This window comes from Marmota monax, unplaced genomic scaffold (genome assembly GCF_021218885.2).
Source record: "Marmota monax isolate L192 unplaced genomic scaffold, Marmota_monax_Labrador192_F-V1.1 WCK01_AAM20220418_F8-fsc00128, whole genome shotgun sequence".
Classification (NCBI taxonomy): domain Eukaryota; kingdom Metazoa; phylum Chordata; class Mammalia; order Rodentia; family Sciuridae; genus Marmota; species Marmota monax.
In genome coordinates, this window is record NW_026693452.1 from 698,481 (window position 1) to 721,722 (window position 23,242).

General features: G+C 37.7%; 1 protein-coding gene across 2 annotated transcripts in view; it reads left to right on the plus strand.

The window, feature by feature from the left end:
* Positions 1 to 11,166: 11,166 nt before the first annotated feature.
* The window catches only part of Sparcl1 (SPARC like 1), a 38,809-nt gene continuing 26,733 nt past the window's right edge, over positions 11,167 to 23,242 (plus strand). The window contains exons 1-2 of one of the 2 annotated variants that reach the window (XM_046457575.2): positions 11,167 to 11,585; positions 22,321 to 22,434. The gene's annotated coding sequence lies outside the window, so the exon portion shown is untranslated. The remainder of the gene's footprint in view (positions 11,586 to 22,320; positions 22,435 to 23,242) is intronic. The other variant, XM_046457573.2, reaches the window with a different exon arrangement.

The following is a 23,242-nucleotide window of genomic DNA, read 5'->3' on the forward strand; positions in this document are numbered from 1 at the left end:
GCACAGCCAACCCAATTCCCCCCAAATTCAATGAGAGCTCTGTCTGAGAAAGAAACTACTTAAGGCTTCAAGATTGTTGAGAGCAGCTGCTGTGTTTGCAGAGCTTGACTAATAGGATATGTTTCAACTTCTGCCTGAAAGTCATTCCTCATCAAATATAGAGCAATCCATGGGAAAAGAGGAGGTGTTCTATATCCTATTACAGGAGGCTCCATGACACAATCTCCAGCAATGTTTACACTCCTTCTTGGTGGCCATCATCATCATTATTTATTGAGTCCTAGTATTTATTGAGCAAAACACTATACAAATACTATCTGTTCCTTGCAATTATCCTATAAGGTAGATATTAGCATCCTTGTTTTATAGATAAAAGCACCTGGACACAGGAAGGTTAAATAATGTGCTCAAAGTCACACAGCCAGAAAACATCAAAGCTGGGACTTGAATTCAGTTGTCACCCATCAACTGTCTGCTATACTTCCTCCAGCAAGACCAATGATTTTAAACATACACTACATCCTCAGAGAAGTTGACTGGTGTAATTTAGCTAGAATGGTAGTAGAATTTACTTCTGATCATGTTCAATGTCATCAGAAATTAGCAAGATCCCATCAGGAATTTTTGATGTCCTTTGATATTCTGGCACCTGATATGGATGCAGGAAGGATTGAAGGGACAAAAAAGTAGCAGGCATTGAACTTCAGTTCCAGATCTCATTAAATTTAGACAAATTAACCTCAAAGTTATATTCAGTGATTATTTCCTGGCCAACCTCGGAAATGTGTCATGCGTCTTCCCCAGTTTCCCAGGGATCAACGGTCTCTGGTTTCATGATCTCTTGCTATAGGCCTCTTTGTTTGGCGTATCCTCTGCCTGGGAAGTAGATAAGGTCAGCACTGCTCTGAGGCACACAGTTTGGTCACCTCTCACCAGGCATTGCCCACTCCTGCCTTCTCCAGTGAGCACCATTAACACTGCTACATACCACCAACTTCACCAGGCACTCTGCCTCTGTTGAGCCTTGCCACTGCCAGTCAACCCAGGAACTACCTGCACTCCGAGTGTGTCCTCTGCGCCCTCTTGCCAACATTCAGAGGCTGAGATGCCACTGAGGTTCTGTATACTCAGGAAGCATCCATGCCACCAAAGTTTGCGGCGGTGCTTTTCTTTACACTAAATCACATAGGTATCAAAGCTGAGCTACATACGCCCCAAGGTTTAAAAGAAACTAAATGAAAATGACTTGTTCTTTTAAATAAAGTCCCCCTCTTACAAGCATGCAAATTGGTCCATTGAAAGCTGGGCTGGGGTCAAATCCAAGAGAAATAAACAATTCCACCCCTCCAGCAACTGTGATTGAGCTAATCCTGTCTGCCTTGCTTCCTGTTCACTTAGAATTGAGTCTTTCCTTGGATCCTCCTAAAGGACCCATCCCACTCATCCTGCGGACCAGTCCAAATTGATGCAACAGTACAGAACACTCAACTCAAACCGAACCCAAAGAGCAGAGATCAGAATCTAATCACAGATAGAAATTACATTTGGAGTTTTGCTAATATCAACATTGTGTAATAAAAAGTAAACTATCACAGATCATTTCTTGCTATTTTTTTACTTAATTGAACCTTAGACTTAATGATTACCTATTCATATGGGGATGTAGGAAATGGCAAAACAAAACTTAGAATGGTAAGGATCTGCAAGGTTTCTGCTGCTTTACACAGTGCCTTTATATGTTTTTTTTTTTTCTGAAATTCATGTATACTATAGGACATTATGAATTCTCCCTCTAAGCATAGTTTCCTCATTCCTTTGGTCAATGGAAAGTTTAGAGTTAAATCTGCAACCTACCATTCAGTGGGTTAAACTGTATCCCTCACAAAGATACATTCAAGTCTCAATGCCTGGTACCTGTGGGTCTGACCTTGTTAGAAATAGTCTTTGTAGATATGCTAAAGATAAGATAAGGTCATACTGGATCAGGGTGGACCCTTAACCCAAGGACTGTACCCTTGGATAAGGAGACACAGAGATTCAGAGGATACACACAGAGGGAAAAGACTAGGTGAAGACAGAGGAGGAGATTGGAGTGATGTAGCCATAAGCAAAGATTGCTGGGAGTCACCAGGATTTTAGGAGAGGCAAGGAAAGACTCCTAGAGCCTTTGGAGAGAACATGGCCTTTTCTGTACCTTGATCTTTGACTTTTAGGCCCCAGAACTTTCAAAAACTATTTTTAAAGCCATCCATTTTGTGGTAATTTGTTATGGTAGCCCTTGGAAACAAAGACACATTTTGGTACCAAGAGTAGGGTACTATTTTAATAAATTCTGAAAAAACATTAATGTGTCTTTAGAATTGGATAATGGTAGTGGTAGGAAGAATTTTGAATACATGCTAGAAAAAGCCTGGACTGCCTTGAAGAATTTTTGGTAAACCACGGTGGTGGCACACACCTGTAATCTCAGCTACTCAGGCATCTGAGGCAAGAGGATTGCAAATTTGAGGCCAGCCTCAGCAATTTAACAAGATCCTCAGCAACTCAGTGAGACCCTGTCTCAAAATTTAAAAATATAAAAATAAAAAGGACTGGGATGTAGCTCAGTGGTAAAGTGCCCCTGGGTTCAATCCCCAGTGCCCCCTCCCACCAAAAAAAAAAAAAGAGTTATTAGTAGATACATGGACACTAAAGGAGATTCTGTTAAGGGTTCATAAAGAAGTGAGGAGAACTGTAGATGTTTCTTCTATCATCTTAGAGAATATATATCATGAGAATATATTATCATGACCAGAGTATCAATAGAAATAGAAATATTCAAGGTGCCTCTGGTGAATAATAAGCAGGAAATAAATGATGAGCAAGTTATTTCACCCTGGAGGAAAGGTGATCCTTGTAACAAAGTGTCAGGAACTTGACTGAAATACATTCTACTTCTCAGCACAAGCCAGAAGTAAAGATGGGTTTACCTAGGACAGATCCATAGAGGCTCCTTTGGTCTGATAGCTTAACCCCTGTGAAAAGATCAACAAGGTTTTTAAGAATGTTACATCCATCAGTGGAAACACTGGTGGTCTGGTATGAAAGAGACAGAGACAAGACAAAAGGAAGGCAGTCAGACTTCCAAAATTCTGTATGGGTATAAACGTATGCTATACTTTGAGAAAAGGCAGTGACTCCTGCTTTGAACTGAATTCGTGTCCCCCAAAGTTCATATTGAAATACCTCAGAATATGACTGTATTTGGAAATGGGGCCTTTAAGGTAATGAAGGCAAAAATAAGTCCTATCAGTGTGACTGAATCCAAATGACTCATGTCCTTATAGAAAGAGGAGATCAGGACAAAGACACAAAGAACAAAGACCATATGAGGACATCTGAAGTGGACAGTCACCTGCAAACTAAAGAAGAAACCCTCCCAACACCTGGATCTTAGAGTTAGAGTCTCTAAAACTGTGAGGGGGGAACAATTTTTTTTTCTTTGGTGCTTTAAGCCACCAAGTCTGTGGTATTTTGTTATGGCAGCTCTAGAAAAGTAATATAACTCCAAAGGGCCTCTTGTAGGGGGACCTCAGCAGGCCCAGAGAACAGCACCTCTATAGGCCAGAGGTCAGAGAACTGAGCCATAGAGGATCATTATCAGGCCCAAGTTGTAGTGAAATTTACCCAGCTGAGTTTTAAATTGGCTTGGAATTTAAAACTTTATTTCCTTTTTTCCTTCCATTTTCTTCCTTTCAGAATGAAAATATCTCAACTATGCCATTGTATTTGGGGAGCCGATAATTTTTATTATATTTTATTTTACTTTATTTTGAGAGTGGGTTTTGCTAAGTTGCAGACTGCCCTCAGACTTGGGATCCTCTTGTGCCCAGCTCAGATAATGTGTTTTCTAGTTTCACAGATGGAGAGAAATTTTTTTCCCATTATAAATTTTCTACATATCTAATTTAGAAGATGAGATTTAGAATTTTTGATAATATTTACCTTTGGAACTTAGTTGATAATATTTAGATTTGAGCTCAGAATTGACTGAGTTAAGAAGTTTGGGTTAAAAATATTGAGATGGCATAAATGTATTGTGCATGTAGGAAAAACATGAATTTGGGAGGCCAGAGAATGGACTGTAGTTAAATTGTGACCCTAAAAAAGATAAGTACAAGTGTCAACACCTCATTTCTGTGAATGTGGCATTATTTGAAAACTGATCTTTGCAGATGTAACCAAGTTAAGATGAAGTCATACTGGATTATGGTAGGCTTTAAATCCAAAGACTGGTATTCTTATAGGAAGAAAAGAAGACCCAAAGGGATTAAGAGAAAACACATAAGCTGGGCATGGTGGCACACATCTGTAATCCCAGCAACTCAGGAGGCTGAGGTAGGAGGATCACGAGTTCAAAGCCAGCCTCAGCAACTTATCGAGGCACTTGTAACTCAGTGAGACCCTGTCTAAATAAAATATAAAAAAGGGCTGGGGATGTGACTCAGTGGTTAAGCACCCCTGGGTTCAATTCCCAGTTCTCCCCCCTGCAAAAAAAAAGAGAGAGAGAGAGAAGACACACAAGGAAACAACGTTGTGTGAAGAGAGACAGAGGCTGGTATGATGCAGCTGTAAGCAAGTAGCAAGGATTTCCAGGATCCATTAGGAGCCAGAAAGACACTAGAAAACATCTGTCCTAGAGCATTTGGAAGGAGCATGTGCTGCTGACACCTTGATTTCAGACTTTTTAGCCTTCGGAACTTCAAGAATATTTATTACTATTGTTTTAAGCTGCCCAGTTCATGGTGGCTTGTTATAGAAGCTCTAGAAAAATGATGCATACCTCTTAAAATGATATAGAACCTTATAATTGATATCGCTCTTTATCTAGCTAGTCTAACCCCATCTTTGTATTTTTTTATAATTTTAATTGACAAATAGCTCATGTTTTATTGTGTACAACATGATGTTTTTAAGTATAGTATGTGTCACTTAATGGAAAGGACACATTCTAAGAAGTGTATTGTTAGGTGATTCTATCATTGTACAAACATCATAGTAGGTCCTTACATAAATTAAGATGACTATAACATCACTAGGCCATATGCTCTTGTGGAAAAAATATTGTAAGAGTGGTCCATTGCTGACCAAACATCGTTATGTGGTGCATGACTGTATACATTGCAGAGTGGTTAAACCTGGATAATTAACAAATGCACATCCCACATTGTTATCATTTTTGTGGTAAGAACACATAGCATCCTCTATCTTTATATTTTTAAAGAATCCAATGTTATTATTAACTACAAAAGCCTTGCCATACAATAAGTATCTTACAATATGTTCCTTCTACCTGACTATAATTATATAACCTTTGACCAACATCTCATCTTCCCTATTTTTCTTGCAACTTTCCTTCACTTGTTATCACTTCACCTATAACCACTTCAGCTTTGGGTAACCACCATGATATTTTCTACCTTTATGAAATCAACTGTTTTAGATTCTACATATGAGTGAGGTCGTGTGGTATTTGCCTTTCTGTGCTTGGTTTATTCATTTAAATATGTCCTCCAGGTCCACCCAGGTGTAGCAAATAGCAGAATTTCATTCTTTTTTAATAACTGAAAGATATTCCATTGTGAAAATGCCAATCTTTATCTATTCACATATCTATTCATCAATCGTTGGATATTTAGGTTGATTCCATAATTTAGCTATTATAGATAGTGTTGTGATAAATGTGGGAGTGCAGATGTCTCTTCAATATATGTATTTTATTTCCTTTGGATAAATCCCCAGTAGTGGGATTGCTAGATGGTATGGTAGTCTATTTTCAATTTTTAGAAACCTCCTTACTGTTTTTCAGAATAGCTATACTAATTTGCATTCCTACCAACAACAAGTAGGGGTTTCCTTTTCTCCTCATCCTCACCAGTACATGTTATCCTTTGTCTTCTTGATAATTGCTATTCTAACTAGAGTGAGAGCTCTCATTGTGGTTTTGATTTGCATTTCCCTGATGATTAGTGATAACTGAGCATTTTTTAATAAGCCTTTTGGCCATTTGTATGTCTTATTTTGAGAAATGTCTATTCAGCCTTTAGCCTTTTGCCTATTTTCTGGTTTTTGGTATTTTTTTGGTTTTGTTTTTTGTTTCCTATGATTCCTCCTTTGGGCAGGAAGAACATACTCTCCATCCCATCAAAGTCAAGTGTTGTCATACAGCTTGCTTCAGTCAACGAAATGCAGGTAGAACTAAAGTATATCACAACGAAGTGAATACATTACCAAACAGAAGCTTTAAAAAATTAAGTATAGTTTTCCAAAGATTTTCTTTTTTTTTTTTCTTCCAAGTGAACTGCTCCATCAGCCTGGATCTCAGAGTGAAGACATGTAATAGAATTGTAGTAGATTTGTAGTAAACAGATAGCATGAATAAAACAAAACAACAATCCCTTTGTTATTGTGAGTCCCTAATATTTTGTGGTTATTTGTTATTGCAGCATAAGGTATAGATAGGTATAATATAGACAGATACTTCCTATGATTCCTAACTCTCAATGGAAAAACTTTCCAAAGATACATCTACCTACTTTACAAAGGTCAAACATCTTGGTCTGACATCTAAAATACATCTAGTTCAAACCTATCTTTCTTTTTTCTTTTGCTTCAAAAGTTATTATTAGAAAACTAGCAGTCAATTCCATTAGCCACATTATATTTATAGGAATACTGTACACATTTTGCTACTCTCTGGTTTGTTAGTTGTCTCCTATATGTTAAGCCTCTGCCTAAGATCTAACGGAGGGTATGACTGATCCCATTGAAGGGTTGAGCTGGGAAACAATGGCTAGAGTAATCTCCTTCAAGAACCCATAGCCAGAAATTGACCTATAAGTTTGATAACCAAGACCAAGATGAGGGACCTGAACTGATTCGGTGTCAGGATAGGATGGCAGTTTTGGGGGCTGTCATAGATCAGTTTTGTACAGGCAGGCATAGATCAGTAAGCCAGAATGAAGACTTGAGTGTGGGTTTCAGGAAAAAGGCCCACAGAGAACTAAATATCAAGGTCTAAAAGACATAATTGAAAATTATAGACTAAATTTCCACACACACACACACATACCCCAGAAAAAAATCATAAATTGAAGCTCTGATCTCCACTGTAACTGTATTTGAAGACGGGAACTTTGAAGAACTAATTAAGGTTAAATGAGGTCATGAGGTCGAGGCCCTAACCTAATAAGACTGGTGTTCTTATAAGAAGAGAAAGAGACACCAGACACACATGCACTGGGAAAGACCATGTGAGGACACAGCCGTCTACAAGCTAAGCAGGAGAAACCAAACCTGCCAACACCTTGATCTTAGAATTCCAGCTTCCAGAACTGTAGTTTAAGCCACCCAGTTTGTGGTATTTTGTTATAACAAGCAAACTGATGCATTGGAAGTAAGGAAGAGGGTTCTACAGGTCAAGTCCCAGCCAAGATTGCTATAGACATTCTGTTTTTCCTGCAACTTTCCTTCATCTATTATCTCTTCTTACCCAGGACACTCAACCACTCCAAGGAATTGTGCCACCTTTTTTTTTCTTTTTTTTTTTTTTTTTTTTTTTTTTTTTGATACCAGGGATTGAACCCAGGAATGCTTTACCACTTAACCACATCCCTGTGCCTTTTTATTTCTTTTTTATTATTATTTCTTATTTTGAGTTGGGGTCACTAAGTTGCTTAGGGTGTCACTAAGTTGCTGAAGCTGAACTCAAACTTGTGATCCTCCTGCCTCAGCCTCCCAAGTCACTGAGATTACAGGCATGTGCCACTGTGGCTGGCAATTATGCCACCTTTTGACAATGATGATATGCCTTGAGTCTTAGATTCTTAAGAGGCAGGAGCTATGATATATCTTTCACATAATTCAGAGACTTGTTCTATCCACAACAAAGATGATCATTATATGTTGAGGATTTACCTAAGTTTTCTAGAAGAATCAAAAGAACCTATGGACATCAAAATAGAGGATGTTAGCTATGTCTCTTATATAAAATGATGTAGTTGCATATAACCTACACATATCTTACTGTATACTTTAACTCATGTCTACATGACCTATATCTAGTTCAGTGGTGCACACCTGTGATCCCAGCCATTTGGGAGGCTGAGACAGGAGGATCACAAGTTCAAAGCCAGCCTCTGCCATTTAACAAGGCCCTAAACAACTTAATGAGAACCTGTCTCAAAATTTTAAAATTAACCAATTAATTAAAAGGGCTAGGGACATGGCTCAGTTGTAGTTAAGCACCCCTGGGTTCAATCCCAGGTACCACTCCAAAAAAATAAATAAATAAACCTAGTTCAGTGCAAATGCTAGATAAACAGTTATTATAATGTATAGTTAAGGGAATAATGACAAGGGAAAATTTTGCATATTTCCAGTAGCAATGCAATTGTTTTCCAAATATTTTTGATCCATGCTTGATTGAATCCACGGATGCAGAACCCATAAAGGACTGACTAAAACGAGTTCTCTGGTCCTGCTACTGAAAGTTCTTAACTCCATAGAACCCCTGAGTGGAGCAGGAGATGGGTATATAGAGAGGCTTCAGATATTGACCTAAAGCTTTCATCAGATTCTCAGAATCTTAACACTAAACAATTAAAAAAAGAGTACTCCAACTTAGATGTTGACATTTTCAGATCTCTGACCAATGTTGACACTATGTGGGTCAGTTCATATGCTGTAATGGAATAAGCTTTTGGTCAAAATTCCCTCATCCTATATAGATTGCGTAAGTTTTCTAAATCTGAGCTACAGCTCTATTAGGTGGCTATTGTTGTACTTTGATTGTCCTTGGCTATGAGCTGTAAACTGTTTTAGAAATGACACATTCAGAAACAATAAGAGTTTGGATATGTGCCAATGAACATTCCCAAAATAAAGCCATACTTCAAAGACATTGTGAATTCAAAGCCCTCTTATTTATTTTTTAATTCATTTTTCTCTCTTATCTGTAAGAAATACAATGGACATTTTTAATCATGTTATAGATTACTAAAACATCCTGTAAAACTGAAAATCAAAATTCTCAAGCTTGGCAACCTACAAATGAACTCTCTACATACATATGTACCTTTATGATATGAATACAGTTTGCTTTAACCAAGTTCCTTTTTTGTTAACAGATTTCTAGGAGAAATTTTATTTTGATCATTTCATAGAAATATGTCCATTTTAGTGTGAGGAAAAAAACATTAGTTTGTCAAATATTTTTCCATAGCTATTTAGCTAAAATTTTATCTACATTTTCATTGAATTGATGTGATCAATTAAATTTCAAATAAATGGGAAATGTCAGAACAAGAAGTTAGCATTTGGTTCCCTGAGAAAATGTCTTTTAACTAATTAGGACAAAATCCTCAGAAATGTTTTTTCTACATATCCTGCAACGGTCTTACCATTCCCAGGCCCCTTGGGAGATTAAGAGAAAAGCAGCCTGTGTCTTCCATACCTCAAAGACCAGATGTGCACAGAGGCCTGGGAGAAGCAAAGACAAACACAGCCCACTACTTTATCCTTCCTCCCAAAAGTCTGCTCACACCCCAGACCTTGAATAAGGAAAAACATCCCATTGTCTGAGTCAAAAACACGTCACATCCTTTCATCCTGTCCCTGGAAAGGCAATTTGGAGCAAGTAATCTTGATTCTAGAGAAGAGAGACAGCTCCCAGCTGCACTGCGACATGTTTTTGGTTCCTAGGCAAATTGCCCAGTTTCCTCTGCTCCCAAATTTCCCCAACTGCAAAACAGAGATAATTCTTGCCACCTTTATTTTTTTTTTAATAAATAAGGTAAATGTTTCTTAAACTCTTTGAGAGATTTGACTAAGGAGATATTTGCCTAGAATTATTGCTAGGATCTTTGTTATTTTTTTTTCTTTGCTTTATTTTTTTATTTATTTTTTATTTTATTTATTTATTTATTTATTTATGCTTTTGTTGGGTTGTTTTGCTTTTGTCAGATTTTGGCATACTTTTAGAAAATCTAAATTCAGTTAGAACCATAAACCATCATTTACAATGTGCAAAGCATCTGTTCTAGGCACCTGGAGAAGAGAGGAGGCACATCCCCCATCTTCAAGGAATTTAGCAGGTTTGCAGTTGAATAGCACAAGTGTGGCCAAGGTGACATGTCTGGAATTCCACTCTCCTAGTTCTGGTCCCCTGGAGTAACCACTTAACTTTACCCAGCATTGGTTTCTTATCCATACCATAATAACTAACATTTCGAGTGCCTACTAGGTGGCAGTGGATGTTCTATGCAGTGTACTTGTGTTAAAATACTTTCAACTCAGAACAATTGCCTGAGACAGATTACTATTATGGTTTCCATATTCATAGTCTCGTTTTACAGCTAAGGACTCTGAAGCTTAGAAGGGTTGTAAAGCTGTTCCAGGTCATACCATTAGGATCTGGTAAGGCCAAAATGCAAATCCAAGCTACCTGGCCTCAACTTCTGAAGACCTAACCACTTAACTACACTACCCTCCAGTGGAAACAGTGAAACTTACCTCTGATAGGGTTAGGAGGATTAACTGATATAATGCATAAAAAGCTACTAGTGCAATGTCGCACATAATAAATTAAATGCAGCAGTTGAAAAAATTAGACACATCATAAATAATCAGAATGTCATGTCAAAAGCAAGCAACCACTCCCAGTTTATTTCTCAGGAAAATCCCTTCTTATAAACCAAACATTATAACCATGGAGTTATAGGAGGGAGCTGCATGTGGAGAGAGCAGTCTACAAACTGCAACATCTCTGAATCATCTCTACCATAAGGAGCAATGGTTCATGCATATCTAAATTTCCAAAGCTCTCTTGGAGAACTGCTAAAGTAGCTGAAGCACCCCCACGATTAAAATTCAGACTGCATTTGGGAGAACAATTTCCAATCGAGCAATGTAAAAATGCATCTGTTGCAATTATTCCCCTCTGTAACTCCTGCTCCCCAACTGCCTTTTGGAAGAAACAACAGCAAAAAAGTTTCTTTTCACAGTCTGAAAATCAAAATCCCCCATAAAGCCATCCTGCCTATGAAACCTTCAGAGCTGTTTTTCTTTTTTTTTTTTAAGGAAAAATGCATAAAGAGCCAAGTGCTTATATTCTGGCCAAGTTATGAGCCTGTGAGAACAAGAGCTTGAGGAGAGGACTGTTAACTCCATGCGTGCCAGCAGAATTAGCTCTTTCCCTTCGGGCTTGCACTGCCTGCAAAACTCACCCTGCCCTCAGAGTGGGAGGCCAGCCTGCTAGAGAAATCCAGGAATCTGCAACAAAAACGATGACAGTCTGAAATACTCCCTGGTGCCAACCTCCAAATTCTCGTCTGTCACTTCAGACCCTGACTAGTTGACAGAGCAGCAGAATTTCAAGTCCAATAGACTTGAATGTGCTTCTGGGCAAAGAAGCACAGCTAACGATGGAAGGGATTTAAAGAGTTTCTCTTGGGTATTTGTCAAACTTTTATTTCCTGGCTGTGCGCAAAGAGGGGATTCAACTTCAGTTTTCTACCAACGCTCTGCATCCAGCCACCTATCTGAAGGTAAATTTTATAATTTATTGTCTATTTGCATTTGTTAAGCTGATTTACATGAATCTGATAACGCTGTTTAATATTTTTGCCTAAATAATATGAAGTTATTTATTTTTTTAAAAAAGGCTTTTTACCTAATTTACAGAAAAGCTACTGAACAGAGAATTTTGCCATTTGTTATTCATGTTTCCTTTTTTCCTACAAGATTAAGTAGCAAGTACTAATGAATTATAGTTTTAGTAAAGACCAAGAAGAGAAACAGAACTATTGTTAGCTGGAGTAGCATTCAGATCTTCATGAAGTCTGAATCCTGAAATGTGTTTTGTAGAAATACTTCACTAAAATGTGAGATCAACCATAGGGGAAGTTAATTAAACAGTTTTTTTAAGGTGTATGTCTTTGATATTTAAATCATCTAGTTATTCAATCACTAGAATGACTCCATAGCTCCGGTGTGTATCTAACAGCAATTTAGAATTGGAACATTTTGCTGAGGTAAGAAAATCCCTCTCATACTTTATTTTTCTTTGTTATTTTTAAGTTATTTTAGGTTATCTCGTTCATCATTTCCTTTTATAGGTTTATAACTGTTTTTGGTCCCCTTTTATCATTTGTTAAGATGCGCACACAGGGACATAAAATTTCTCTGATTCCTGATGAAGTCTTATTTAGAAAAGCAAAAAGGGGGAAAGAGAATTTAAAAGCTAAAGGCATACAATAGTTCTTATAAAGTTTTATCATTTCTGGTTCTATCTTTTAAAATATAGCAATAATGCAAGGAGGGCTTATTCATTCCTCCAGGCATTAAAGGTTACCCTACAGGAGAAAACTCTGCTTTCAACTGCAGATCAATACTGCTGAAACTGTACACCGAGGGTACTGCAGAAGGAGTATCTCGTTTGCATTGCCTTTCATCTGCAGAGGTTAAATATGTCACCTTGGCAATGTATCTGCACTCTCCTCTGGTCTGGGGCCTAAGTACACTGAATAGAAATGTTCACTCAGTCCAACTCAGCAAAATCTTTTTTTTTTATTCTCCCCTTTTCTCATGTATAACAGCTTTTTTTGTTCACAGCTCACTCAGTTAAACATTGGTGGTTATGACTATTGTTAACTATGACATTTTTTTTTTAAAAAAGGAACCCTTCCTGGGAAAGATTTATGTTTATATTTCAGATCATCCCACAAGATCTAGCAAAGTAGAGCAATCTATCTCATCTGCTTATTATTCTATTAACTAATGCTGCTTTCCATAGTTTGGAAAAGATTATATATATGTCATTCATGAACCTTGCCTTTTTCTTTTAGAGAATTTTTGTACAGCCATTGAGCAATTAGAATACTTGAGGGTTTTTTTTTTTTTTTTCCTGGTCCTTTGGGATTTAATCCCCAATTTCTTCTCATGGCTCAGTTTCATGTATCAACTAAGTAAAAGTAATAAACAGTGATGACAGAAATAAAATGCATAAGTGATATATCTGAACAACTCCAAAACATTATTCATTTCATTTCCTCTTGAGTGTTATTTTTACTCAGTTGACTTGTAGCAGTATGTGGACATTGCTATTTTAGTTAAGTACAATGTCCAGAACATGTTGGGAACATTTTCCATCAAAAATATAAACAACTTGTTAAAAGACTTGAGGTGCACTTCATTTTCATATATCACTCTGAAACAATCTTCAGTGGAGGAAAATGGAACCCCATAAATCCAGGAGAACTACCTTGATGGATCTGGCTTTCTGAAAGACGCTCAGCCAGACATGTTCTTATATGTCTCACAGGGCATATTCTGCCAAAAGCTGAGCTCACAATGATGGTCCCAACTATCATTGGCCTGGTTTTTGTCTTGGGCATCAGTACATGGACACAACTCCGGAAAACAGAGTGTGTGGTCTTGACCAATTGTTACAAAGGTAGGGGGCTGGTCTAATAAAGCAAATAAGACTGTGGAATCTTATTTCTACATGACCATAGAGGTCTGCTTTATTTAAGACCATATAGATTTGATTTATATTTAGACTTTAACACTAAGTAGCTCTGTGACTTTAAGCAAATGACTTAAAATCTTTGGGACTCAGTATCTTAAATGAGTAGCAACCTTAGACATTTGTTATATGAGAATTAAGAGAAGAGGGTAGCTGTGCCTGGTACATAGTAACTAATCAATCAAAGCTAACACAAAAGTACTGGCCTACCTATGTGTCTGTGTCAAAACTTTAGGAAGGGAGCTTTCTCTAACTTTCCCTTAGGGCTTATTCCTTGGACTTGTATATGTTGCTCCATAAGAATACGTTGATGCCAGGTCTGTGCCTCTGAATCAGCACAGCCCAGTGGACAGAGCATGGCCTTGAGTCTTATTGACCTGAGAATCCTCACTCTGCCTCTCACAAGCTGTGTGAGCTTAGGCAGTCCCTTCACACCTCCAGAACTCAGTTTGCCTGCCTGTTAAGCAAAGTGATAATAATAATGTCCACGGATGAGGTCATTATAAGGGTCAAATAAGATATTTCTTTAACACAAAGTACAGTATCTAGCAGAGTACTAGACACACGGAAAATTTTTACCTGTTATTGGTAAGAAATCTCATATACCAGTGAGATACATGTTATACACTTGAAATGACAGTTTCAAGAGTAAAACTAGAGATCAAGAAGGAAATATTCTGTGAGTTGTCCTTTTTTTAATCCAAAGAAATGTAAAAGTAAATCTGGTGCTACTGGATTCCCCCGGGGGGCTCCAACATGAGATGTTTGTTACTGTGGGTCTCCACTACTTCATCAATTAGCAGCTTCTTAACATCCAAGTCACCAGGGAGCGTTTTCTGCCGCAACTACCATGAGGCAGAGAGAAGACCTGCTGCTCTGCAGTCAGTCCTGCTTTATTGGCCCACTTGGACAGGGGAGAAGGCCCCCAACTTTTCTCCTTTCACATCTTTTCTGGAGACAAGAATAGGGGTTTTGACTTACTCTAGAGGGTATTTTCTCCTCTCTCACTGAAATTCAAAAGAAAGGGATTTTTTTATTTTGTTTCTTTTTTTTTGTTGTTAACCTCCCCACTATGTTCCTAGCATTGAGATGTCAGCTGCTTTTTCTGGCTCTGTGAAGCAGGAGCAGCCTGTCGTCATAGCGATGAAAGAGCATAAAGAGACTCCCCGAGTCATGACCGGCTCTGTGAAATAGCTTAGTCGGCTTCAAAATCCTTCTTTAGAAATGAAGTCTCCAGTCCTGGCTTGTTCCTTTCCTATTAGGCAACCAACTTATGTACACCAGTAGCAGTAGCTAAGTGTTTCCTTTAAAGATTCAGTGAATAGGTATTTAGAAAATGAACAAGAAAGCAACTAAAACCGAGGCCAGCCTACTATGGGGGTGCAAGGAAAAAAAAACAACTGGGAAGGCAAAGAAGGAGAAATAGAAATGGCCTCACTTAATAATACATACTGCACACCACAATCAGTCCACTTTCCAAGTTCCCACTGCCTCTTCTCATCACCCGTGCTATTCAGGGGAATGCTTGGACAGCCTCTGCTCAAATCCTGGCACTCACCCTCTCTAGTTTTTTTAATCTTATCCCCTCTGGGCCTCTGTCTTCTCATCTGTAAAATAGAGATAATAACAGTCATAAAATTATCATGGGAGTTGAATGAACTAGTGTGCATATGAAACTTATGACAGTATCTAACCCGTGGTAAAGGCTGGTCGCTAAGCCCAAGAGCCTCAATTTCCCCTCCTTGTTATATGGGGATAACAGCTAATTCATAAAATCATTGTAGGATTAACTGAAATGATGGATGTGAATGCTCAGTAAGTAATAGTTGTTACAGTTCTTTTCACGGTTGGGTCTAACTCTGATAGTTCTTTTTCAACTTGGAATTTCCCAGTGAACACATTGTTATAGTGTCCTTGAAATATCATCACATAAATGTGAAGCATTGACTTCGAAAGAGAAAAGAAGAAGTAATTATGAATTTTCTACTCTATTAAAAAGTAAAGAATATTCTTCTCATCTTGATTAACACCAAAGCAAGAGGTATTAAAGCATCATTCATGAGAATGCTTTGTATTAAAGTTGTTTTTTTTTTTTTTGAGTCTCAAGTGTTTTCTAGGTCATGCAACTGTGTAAATAATATTTTTTATCTGGCGTCTCAAACAACAAACATACCCAGTGTTTACCCAGTATTCCACATGCTGTGAAATGCCAGATGCACAGGGAACCAAGCCAGAGAGGGCCGTGTCCTTGAGGAGCTTACAATGTCCTTAGGGAAAGGATCATTAATCAAATCATCACATTAAGGAAAATTACATATGCCCAATATAAGATGACCTTGAATCCAAGGCCATCTTCTGTTTTCTAGTGAAAAATTTTGTCCAACCTGAATGTTCAAATGGATAATGTATTATAATGTATAGTTAGAATACTTGATCTATTTTTACACATACATATTTAAAATCTTATTTCATCTCAAATGTTTTTATACTTTAAAAAGTGTCTCACACATCCTGAGACAATTTTGTGAAAACTTTTCATACACATCCACATTTACATCAGTGTCATCAGGATGCACCAGATCCACTCTGTAATTATCTAATACTAAGCACATCATCAATCTTGGTGCAGGTTGTTTATAACACACCTTTTAAAAACCTGCTGATGCTGCAGATGTAATCCCCAGGCATAAGTCCTCGTTCTGTGGTGATGCTCTCCACATTTTAATTACTTCCCATATTGCTTTTTCCACTACTCTTTAAAAGGCTTATGTAAAACCACTTGAATCTATAAGTGTGGTTTTTTGAAAGTGTGTAATTTCAACACTCACAGTAATTAAGTCATACCTCAAGAATAGTGACTGAGTCTTCTTCAAATATCTTTTAGCTCCTTTATCATCCCTTCTGCCAAGGTGACCTTCCTAAGAACAAAACAAGCATTGCTTGAGACTATTTCAGTCTGATTTCCTGATTCAAAAGCCCCAACAGGCAGGAGCTATGTCTGTCCTTAGCTGAGCCCCACGTGGTGGTAGGTTCATTTAGGAAGAATGGTGGGCAGATGAATGTCAGAGATCCAGAAAAGCTTATCATTGAGTCAGGGCATGTCATATACATTCCCAGAGCAGGGACAGCTTGATGTCAGGTGGTGATTCAGCAGAGAACTCAAAATAGAAGAGCTTTGTTTTCATCCTTAAGAAGACTTGAAGCCAAGCCATTGAGCTCTCCCCAGAGACTCATTAATACTTTAAAAGCACCCAAAGTATCAGTGTTAACTCTGGATCAGGTAACAGCATGTATTTAGTAGCCAAAATATGACTAAGGGATTTAGTCTCTGATAACAAAGCCTTTGACTCTCATGTAAAGACAAGGTGAAGGAGCATGTTCTGTCTGAGTCTGATTATGAAGTACCCATAATAATCATTTTGTTTGCCACCTTTCCCAGAAAGGGAATCTTTCCATAGTTATAATAACTACTAAAAATAGCAGCCTACAGGCTTCCTCTGATATAAACGAATTCAACAGAGGATACCTGACCTTATTTGGATGTGTGGATGTACATCCTCCAGGAAATAAAGCAGAAAAAGAAAATAGCAGGGAGAAGAGTCAAAGCAAATGTCTCCTTTCTCTAGGATACATGATATGTCTTTCTTAGGTTATTTGACTTTAGAAGAAATGAGAAAAATTTACTAAGCCATAATCATCTGCCTTGAAAACCAAAAACACTGAAGCAGGTCCCCATATTCTAGAAGGGAAGGAAGACATTAGAGTTTTGCTGAGGCTGCCAGTAAACGAGTCAGCAACTGGAAATCAAGGCAACAAGAGAAAAATTCAGCTAGAAAGATCTGATGCAAGGTCTGAGGTTGTGGCTCAAAGGTAGAGTGCTTGCCTAGCATGTGTGAGGCACTGGGTTCGATCCTCAGCACCACATAAAAATAAAATAAAGATATTGTGTCCACCTATAACTAAAATAAATAAACATTGAAAGAAAGAAAGAAAGATTTGGTGCAAAACTACCAGCACTAAAATTGCCAAAGAACCATTGATGTGGCCAATAGAAAGGAGCAATTCTTTCAGAGGTGTGGTTGACTGTTCCAACCCCAGCTCAGTGTTCTCCCAGCTTGTTAATTCTTAGGAGAAAAAGAATAAGAGAGAGAAAACAAGAGAAGAGGAACAATGAGGCAAGCTGCCCAGTGAAGACATGTTTATGCTCAGTAAGTTTAACTGACAGGGCAATACACAGAACTTCAAAAATAAGATGTATATCTTTATATTTAAATGTATGTTCTAATTAATGTTCTAAAAACTAAGAAACTGAAAAGAAATTGGAAAAAAAATTGCTCTCACCTAATCTTACTCTAGTTTAAATTTCTGGAAAAATACTATAAACCTGAAGTGAATTCAATTACAAGAAAGAGCACAATATTAATCACAGGACCCCAAATAGATTCTGGTTGTTTGTGTAAATTCACTACCCTATCTAGGTGGAGAATGATGTTTTAGGGTATGCCAGACTTTGGACACCCTTTTCTTCTCCAGAACATACAAATTTCAGGACAAACAGATAGAGATTAGTCGGAGGGTTTCATTTGGAGGAATGTCCTATGTTTCCTACCTAACACATTTCCCAAGCAATATTTAGCAATTACACACAGACTCTTCCAGCTTCCACCTGAAGGACCAAGCACTTGGTCTTAGAAGCCAAAGTGGGAATTTCTTTATCAGAGATTGGGAGTAGGTGCTATGTACATGGCCTACTCCATTGAGCCTTTCAGGCCAGAGTCTGCAGGCTGGGCTGAGCTACATTTCCAGCTAGTTGAAAGGATATTCAGGCCCTTTTCCTTGTTTTTCCAGGGAAACAGGCTGTGGAGCTGCTGAGAAATCTAATTACTACTTCCTTTCATGGTGAAATCTAATTACAACCTCTCCTGTGGTGAAAGCCAATCCTTTTAATACAAAGAGAAGCTAAATAAAAGGGCTTCAAGCAGGGGATATGCCTGTTCTGCCTTCTTTCTTAGGAGACTCTGCAGAAAGGTTACAGTGACCTTGGTTTACCTTGCTTAAGAACAATGGTTCTAAATCTACTAGTACCCCATGCTCCCATAAAAAGGAAAACTATTTTTATATCTGATGCGAGAAGTTTGGGGGTTTTCTAGTCATCCATTAGTGGGCAAAGTAAATCTTGAACCAGCATCTACTCCCTCCACACACATTTCCTATTCAATAAGATAACTTTTCTTATCGAACGTGGAATGTCACGATAAATATGAAAAAAGAAAGAAGGGAGCTAAAAAGAAAGAAGGGCAACATTCTCCTATACTCTGATACCCTTAATGCTGTATGCTACCCTTTTAGCCAAACTTGTCACTTGAGATTAGTGAGAAGTAACAGTGCATCTTGGGGAAGGGTCACCCCTAAATTCCTAAAACCTGAGGTAAACAGGTACCATTCTCAATTTATGAAAATACATATTATATATGTACCTACCACAAATCTATAATTTCTGAAATAATAAAATTACTGATTACTTCCCAAGGTCCCATACCTACCCTGGTGTCAACATGTTGGAGACTCCATGAAAAGAGAAAAGGAAAGTATTAATAAAGTAAAAAATGTTCATTTTCAACACAATATTTTCTAGGTCTAGTTGCTCATGTTTCTTTCTAAAGTTCCTCATTCCACAGCATTTTCAAATTTTGTGATGATATCAGCAAAATCATGTTTTGGGGGGCTTATCACACTTGAATATCCTGTAGCTTCTAATTGTCTTCAAAGATGAAGACTGCTAAGACTTCATTAAAAAATGAAATTAGTGGCTAGGATTGTTGCTCAGTGGTACAGCATGTGCTCAGCATGCATGGTGCCCTGGGGACTGAGTAAATAAATAAATAAGAATTAATTAAAAATTTTAAAAACCAAGTGCAACAGTTAAGATGGCTCTACAATGACTTAAAACAGAGCACTTTTGACAGTAGGGAGGCAGCTTCATTGGCAGCAGATATTCAAATGAATCCTAAATTTTAAATCAGACAAGAACCCAATAAGAAAGTGATGGATTGAGTCAGGAAACTCAAATTTAGGAACTTGAGAAGAGTGTAATTAAGTAATTATTTTCCAAAGTATGGACAGATTAAGCAGAGGCCACAGGGATCCTAGGAATAGATGAGAGAACACTTTCTAAACCTGTGGTGAGTCACCCATGAGAGGCTATGACTAGATATTCACAGGGATCATCTCCTCCCAGGGTGGGACAAGAAGAAAGAATAGCCTTGGACCAGCTGTCTTTCCCTTGCCTGAAGGAGCTTCCTAGAGCTTTCCCTCTGAAGGCATAAATAAGCCACAGCTTTTTAGCCTATTTTCAAAGAACTTCTCCAACTCCAGACCCAAAATCTGTTAGGATTTATCATATCTGCTTCTTTCAGGAAGGTGGGCAAGGAGTCATTTCCCTTATTAAATGCACTGGGCCCAATCAAGGAACATGAGGAGCTTCCTCCACAGGCTGCATCCTGAAGGGCCTTCAGCTTGCAGTGAGTGCTTCATTCGTGGTTCACATCAGAACTACAAACTCCTCAATGCACACCATTATTCCCCAGAAGGTCCAAATACCATGAGAATGAGGTTACTGGGAACTGTTCTTAGGTATTATTTGCTGTTTTTCTTAATCCTGGAAGAGAATTCTCCCAGTGAATAATTCTTGGTCAATTCACAGAGCTGAAAGCACTTGAAATTCCTCTCCCAAGTAGCAGAATTTAACAACTGACTTACTTATTAACAAAAGGGAGACAATTTCCACTGAATCCAAAGAGGTTTTATATTATACTGGTGGAGTTTAACTAATGAAGGAAATTCGAATAAATCAGGCAAAAGAGAAAGCCAACAATCAGACATTCAGAGGAAAGAAATTCCAAGGAGGTAGAAAATTAAAATAAACTAAAGGGTAGTACAGCTAAAGGCAGAAAAAGAATAGGGTTAATCTATTTGATCATTTGGGGGCATAGGCTTTAAAAAAGAGTTGTCACGCTATTAATACTGTGAAGCAAATGATTTAGACATTATTATATCCTATGACATTACAAATGCTACAGGCCTTCAGGTGTGCCATACTCAGGAGTGGCACAGGGTTTGTGAAACCAGGAGTTCATACAATGTGTGGGATCTTATTTTAAAAAAATAGAAGACTCAAAATCATGTATAGAACTTTGTGTAGAGCCTTTTGTAAAGATCCTAAAACTCAAACTTCTTAGTTTTGTGGTACATCCACTCTGTATGCAAATATCTATACCCCAAAGAATACACAAAACATAGTGTGGGGTATAAATTAATATAAATGTGAGGAAACACTGCAATCACAAAGAAAGAGGAAATAGAAGGATAGCAAAGAAAAATAAATATGGCCAAAATAATTCCCCCCAGTACACTATGAAGCAGGGAGGGACAGGGGCTTCTGAAGACAAATGACTGAGGAGAAAACAAAGAACAGCCTCATGGATCCATGCCTTATGGAGTTCTAGAATGAGACACAGTGAGATTAGTGAGCAATATGATGAGGAGCTCTGAAAGGAATGATGAAGAGGTGTGGGAAGGTAGTCATGGCACCATCTTGCCTATGAGAAGACTGTAGGACTCATCCAAATGTAATTAAAGAAATTCCTCAATTACCCATTATAGAAGAGATGTACTAATTTCTTCTAAGCAAGAAAGAGACAGTAAGATCATTGAGAATGTCCCTGAAAAACCATCCTTTTGGGATGTCCTTTGATTTCCATGACTGGAATGTGCATAATGGAAAAGACTATGAACCCTAACAAAGTAGGATGCTCAGAAAGTTCCCATTGGATGGATATTGCTATGAAGTTGACATGAGGTCACAGGAATGCACCAGTGGTACATCGGTGAGGTGCTTACCACAGTACTAGACGTATAGTATTAGCTTCCACTAGGGTATGAAAAAAAAATGTAGATTTTCAATAAAATTTGATGAACATAAGTGTTTCTAGCCTTAAGATATCTTAATGAATATACTTGAGTTCTCTTTCACATATAATAGTTACAAATTTAATGACAAAATAATAACTATTTTGTAATGTCTCAAAATTTTGTGGGTCACAAAATTGGGCAGGTCACTCAGGGTTACTCAGTTGGCAGATGGGCTGATCTAGAGTCTCCCACTTGGCTCCACTCACATGTCCTGTACTTTGCAAAGACAAATAAACGGCAGGGGTCAGTAGGAGTGGCTAAATGGTTTTCTGTGGCATGAAATTCTCTTCAAGTGGCTCAGGGCTCCTAAACAACTGTTCCATGAGATCCAGATAAAAACTCCAGAGTTCTTACGTCCTAGCCTCAAAAGTCCCAAAATATGTATCACTTCCATCTCAGTCACTATGTCAAGCAAGTCACCAAGGACAGTCCAGATTCAAGGAGAGAAGAATCAGACCACCTCTTCATGAGATGAGTTATAAGGAATTTACAACCATCTTCCCTGTACCACAATATTTATGGGTATTAAATGAAAATGTAAGAAATTGTCTCAAGACAGTTATACAATGTGCATCAGAGCAGACAATTATGAATGCTTATTTCTCAGTGGGAGACCTATTTCTGTCATGCTAAATGTTTCATCTAGTTATTTGTTTTAATGGTACACTGGGTAGTCTGGACATTGGAAATTCCAAATTCTAGGCAGTTGAAATCTCAGTTTCCCCAAAATGGCCTGGTATACAAAATGCAGTCTAGCTGTCATCTTTTAACATTTCAATTTCCAGCACTGGGAAGTCTGGTAGTTGAAGAGATCCTGTTCCTAACAGGACAAGATCCTTTTTGAAGTTTCCCACCATTTCTCATCTTCAGCCTCTCAAGACTCAGGAAAATACATAGAGGTATGAAGGGGGAAAAAAAAAGGAAGAAATTACTGAAGGACACTAAGTAACAACAAAATTAGTCTCTGTATTTTTCATTATTAATTATTGGTGTTAAGCCATTTTCTGCCTTAAAGTATACCAAGAAATGATATTTTTTGCCTTATTTTTATAGTTGTTAAAATTGCCAAATGACTATATGATTACATTTCAGTCTCAAAACAACTCTAGAAGACAAATGGAAAATATATTATTATTTCTCCTGTTTTTGTAGAAAAAGAAACCAGTGACTTGACCAAAATCTCCTGGCTGATAAAAGGCATCTCAGGCCTGGAACTTAAATATTCCAATTTCATACTATGCTGTCATCGTTGACTAAGCTTATTTATTTGGGGAAATAACATTTATCTAATTTCACATGGATGTTACATATTTAAATCTTCCAGAATAATAATGATGTATATTCAAAAATTCATCTCATTTGTGCATTTTTCATCTAGAATTTTATTTTCTCTTTCTGCAAAATAACAACCTGCATTTTGTAGACACAGCACACCAAATTTGAATATCTAAAATAAGTGACTTTTTACATATCCAAGAATAAATGGTACTCATCATATTGAGCAAGGACATCATGGTTTTCATTTTCAAAGTACTTTGCAAACATCAGCGAATTAAGTCTCCCTGAGACTTCAATATGACACTCACTTGTTTTCAAAATATAATTCATTTCCCAGTAAGTTCTACTCTCTTATTTATGCAAGTCAGAGCATTTGTTCAGTTCTTCAAGTAAGACTCTAAAGGCCATGAAATTATTTTCATCAATGTG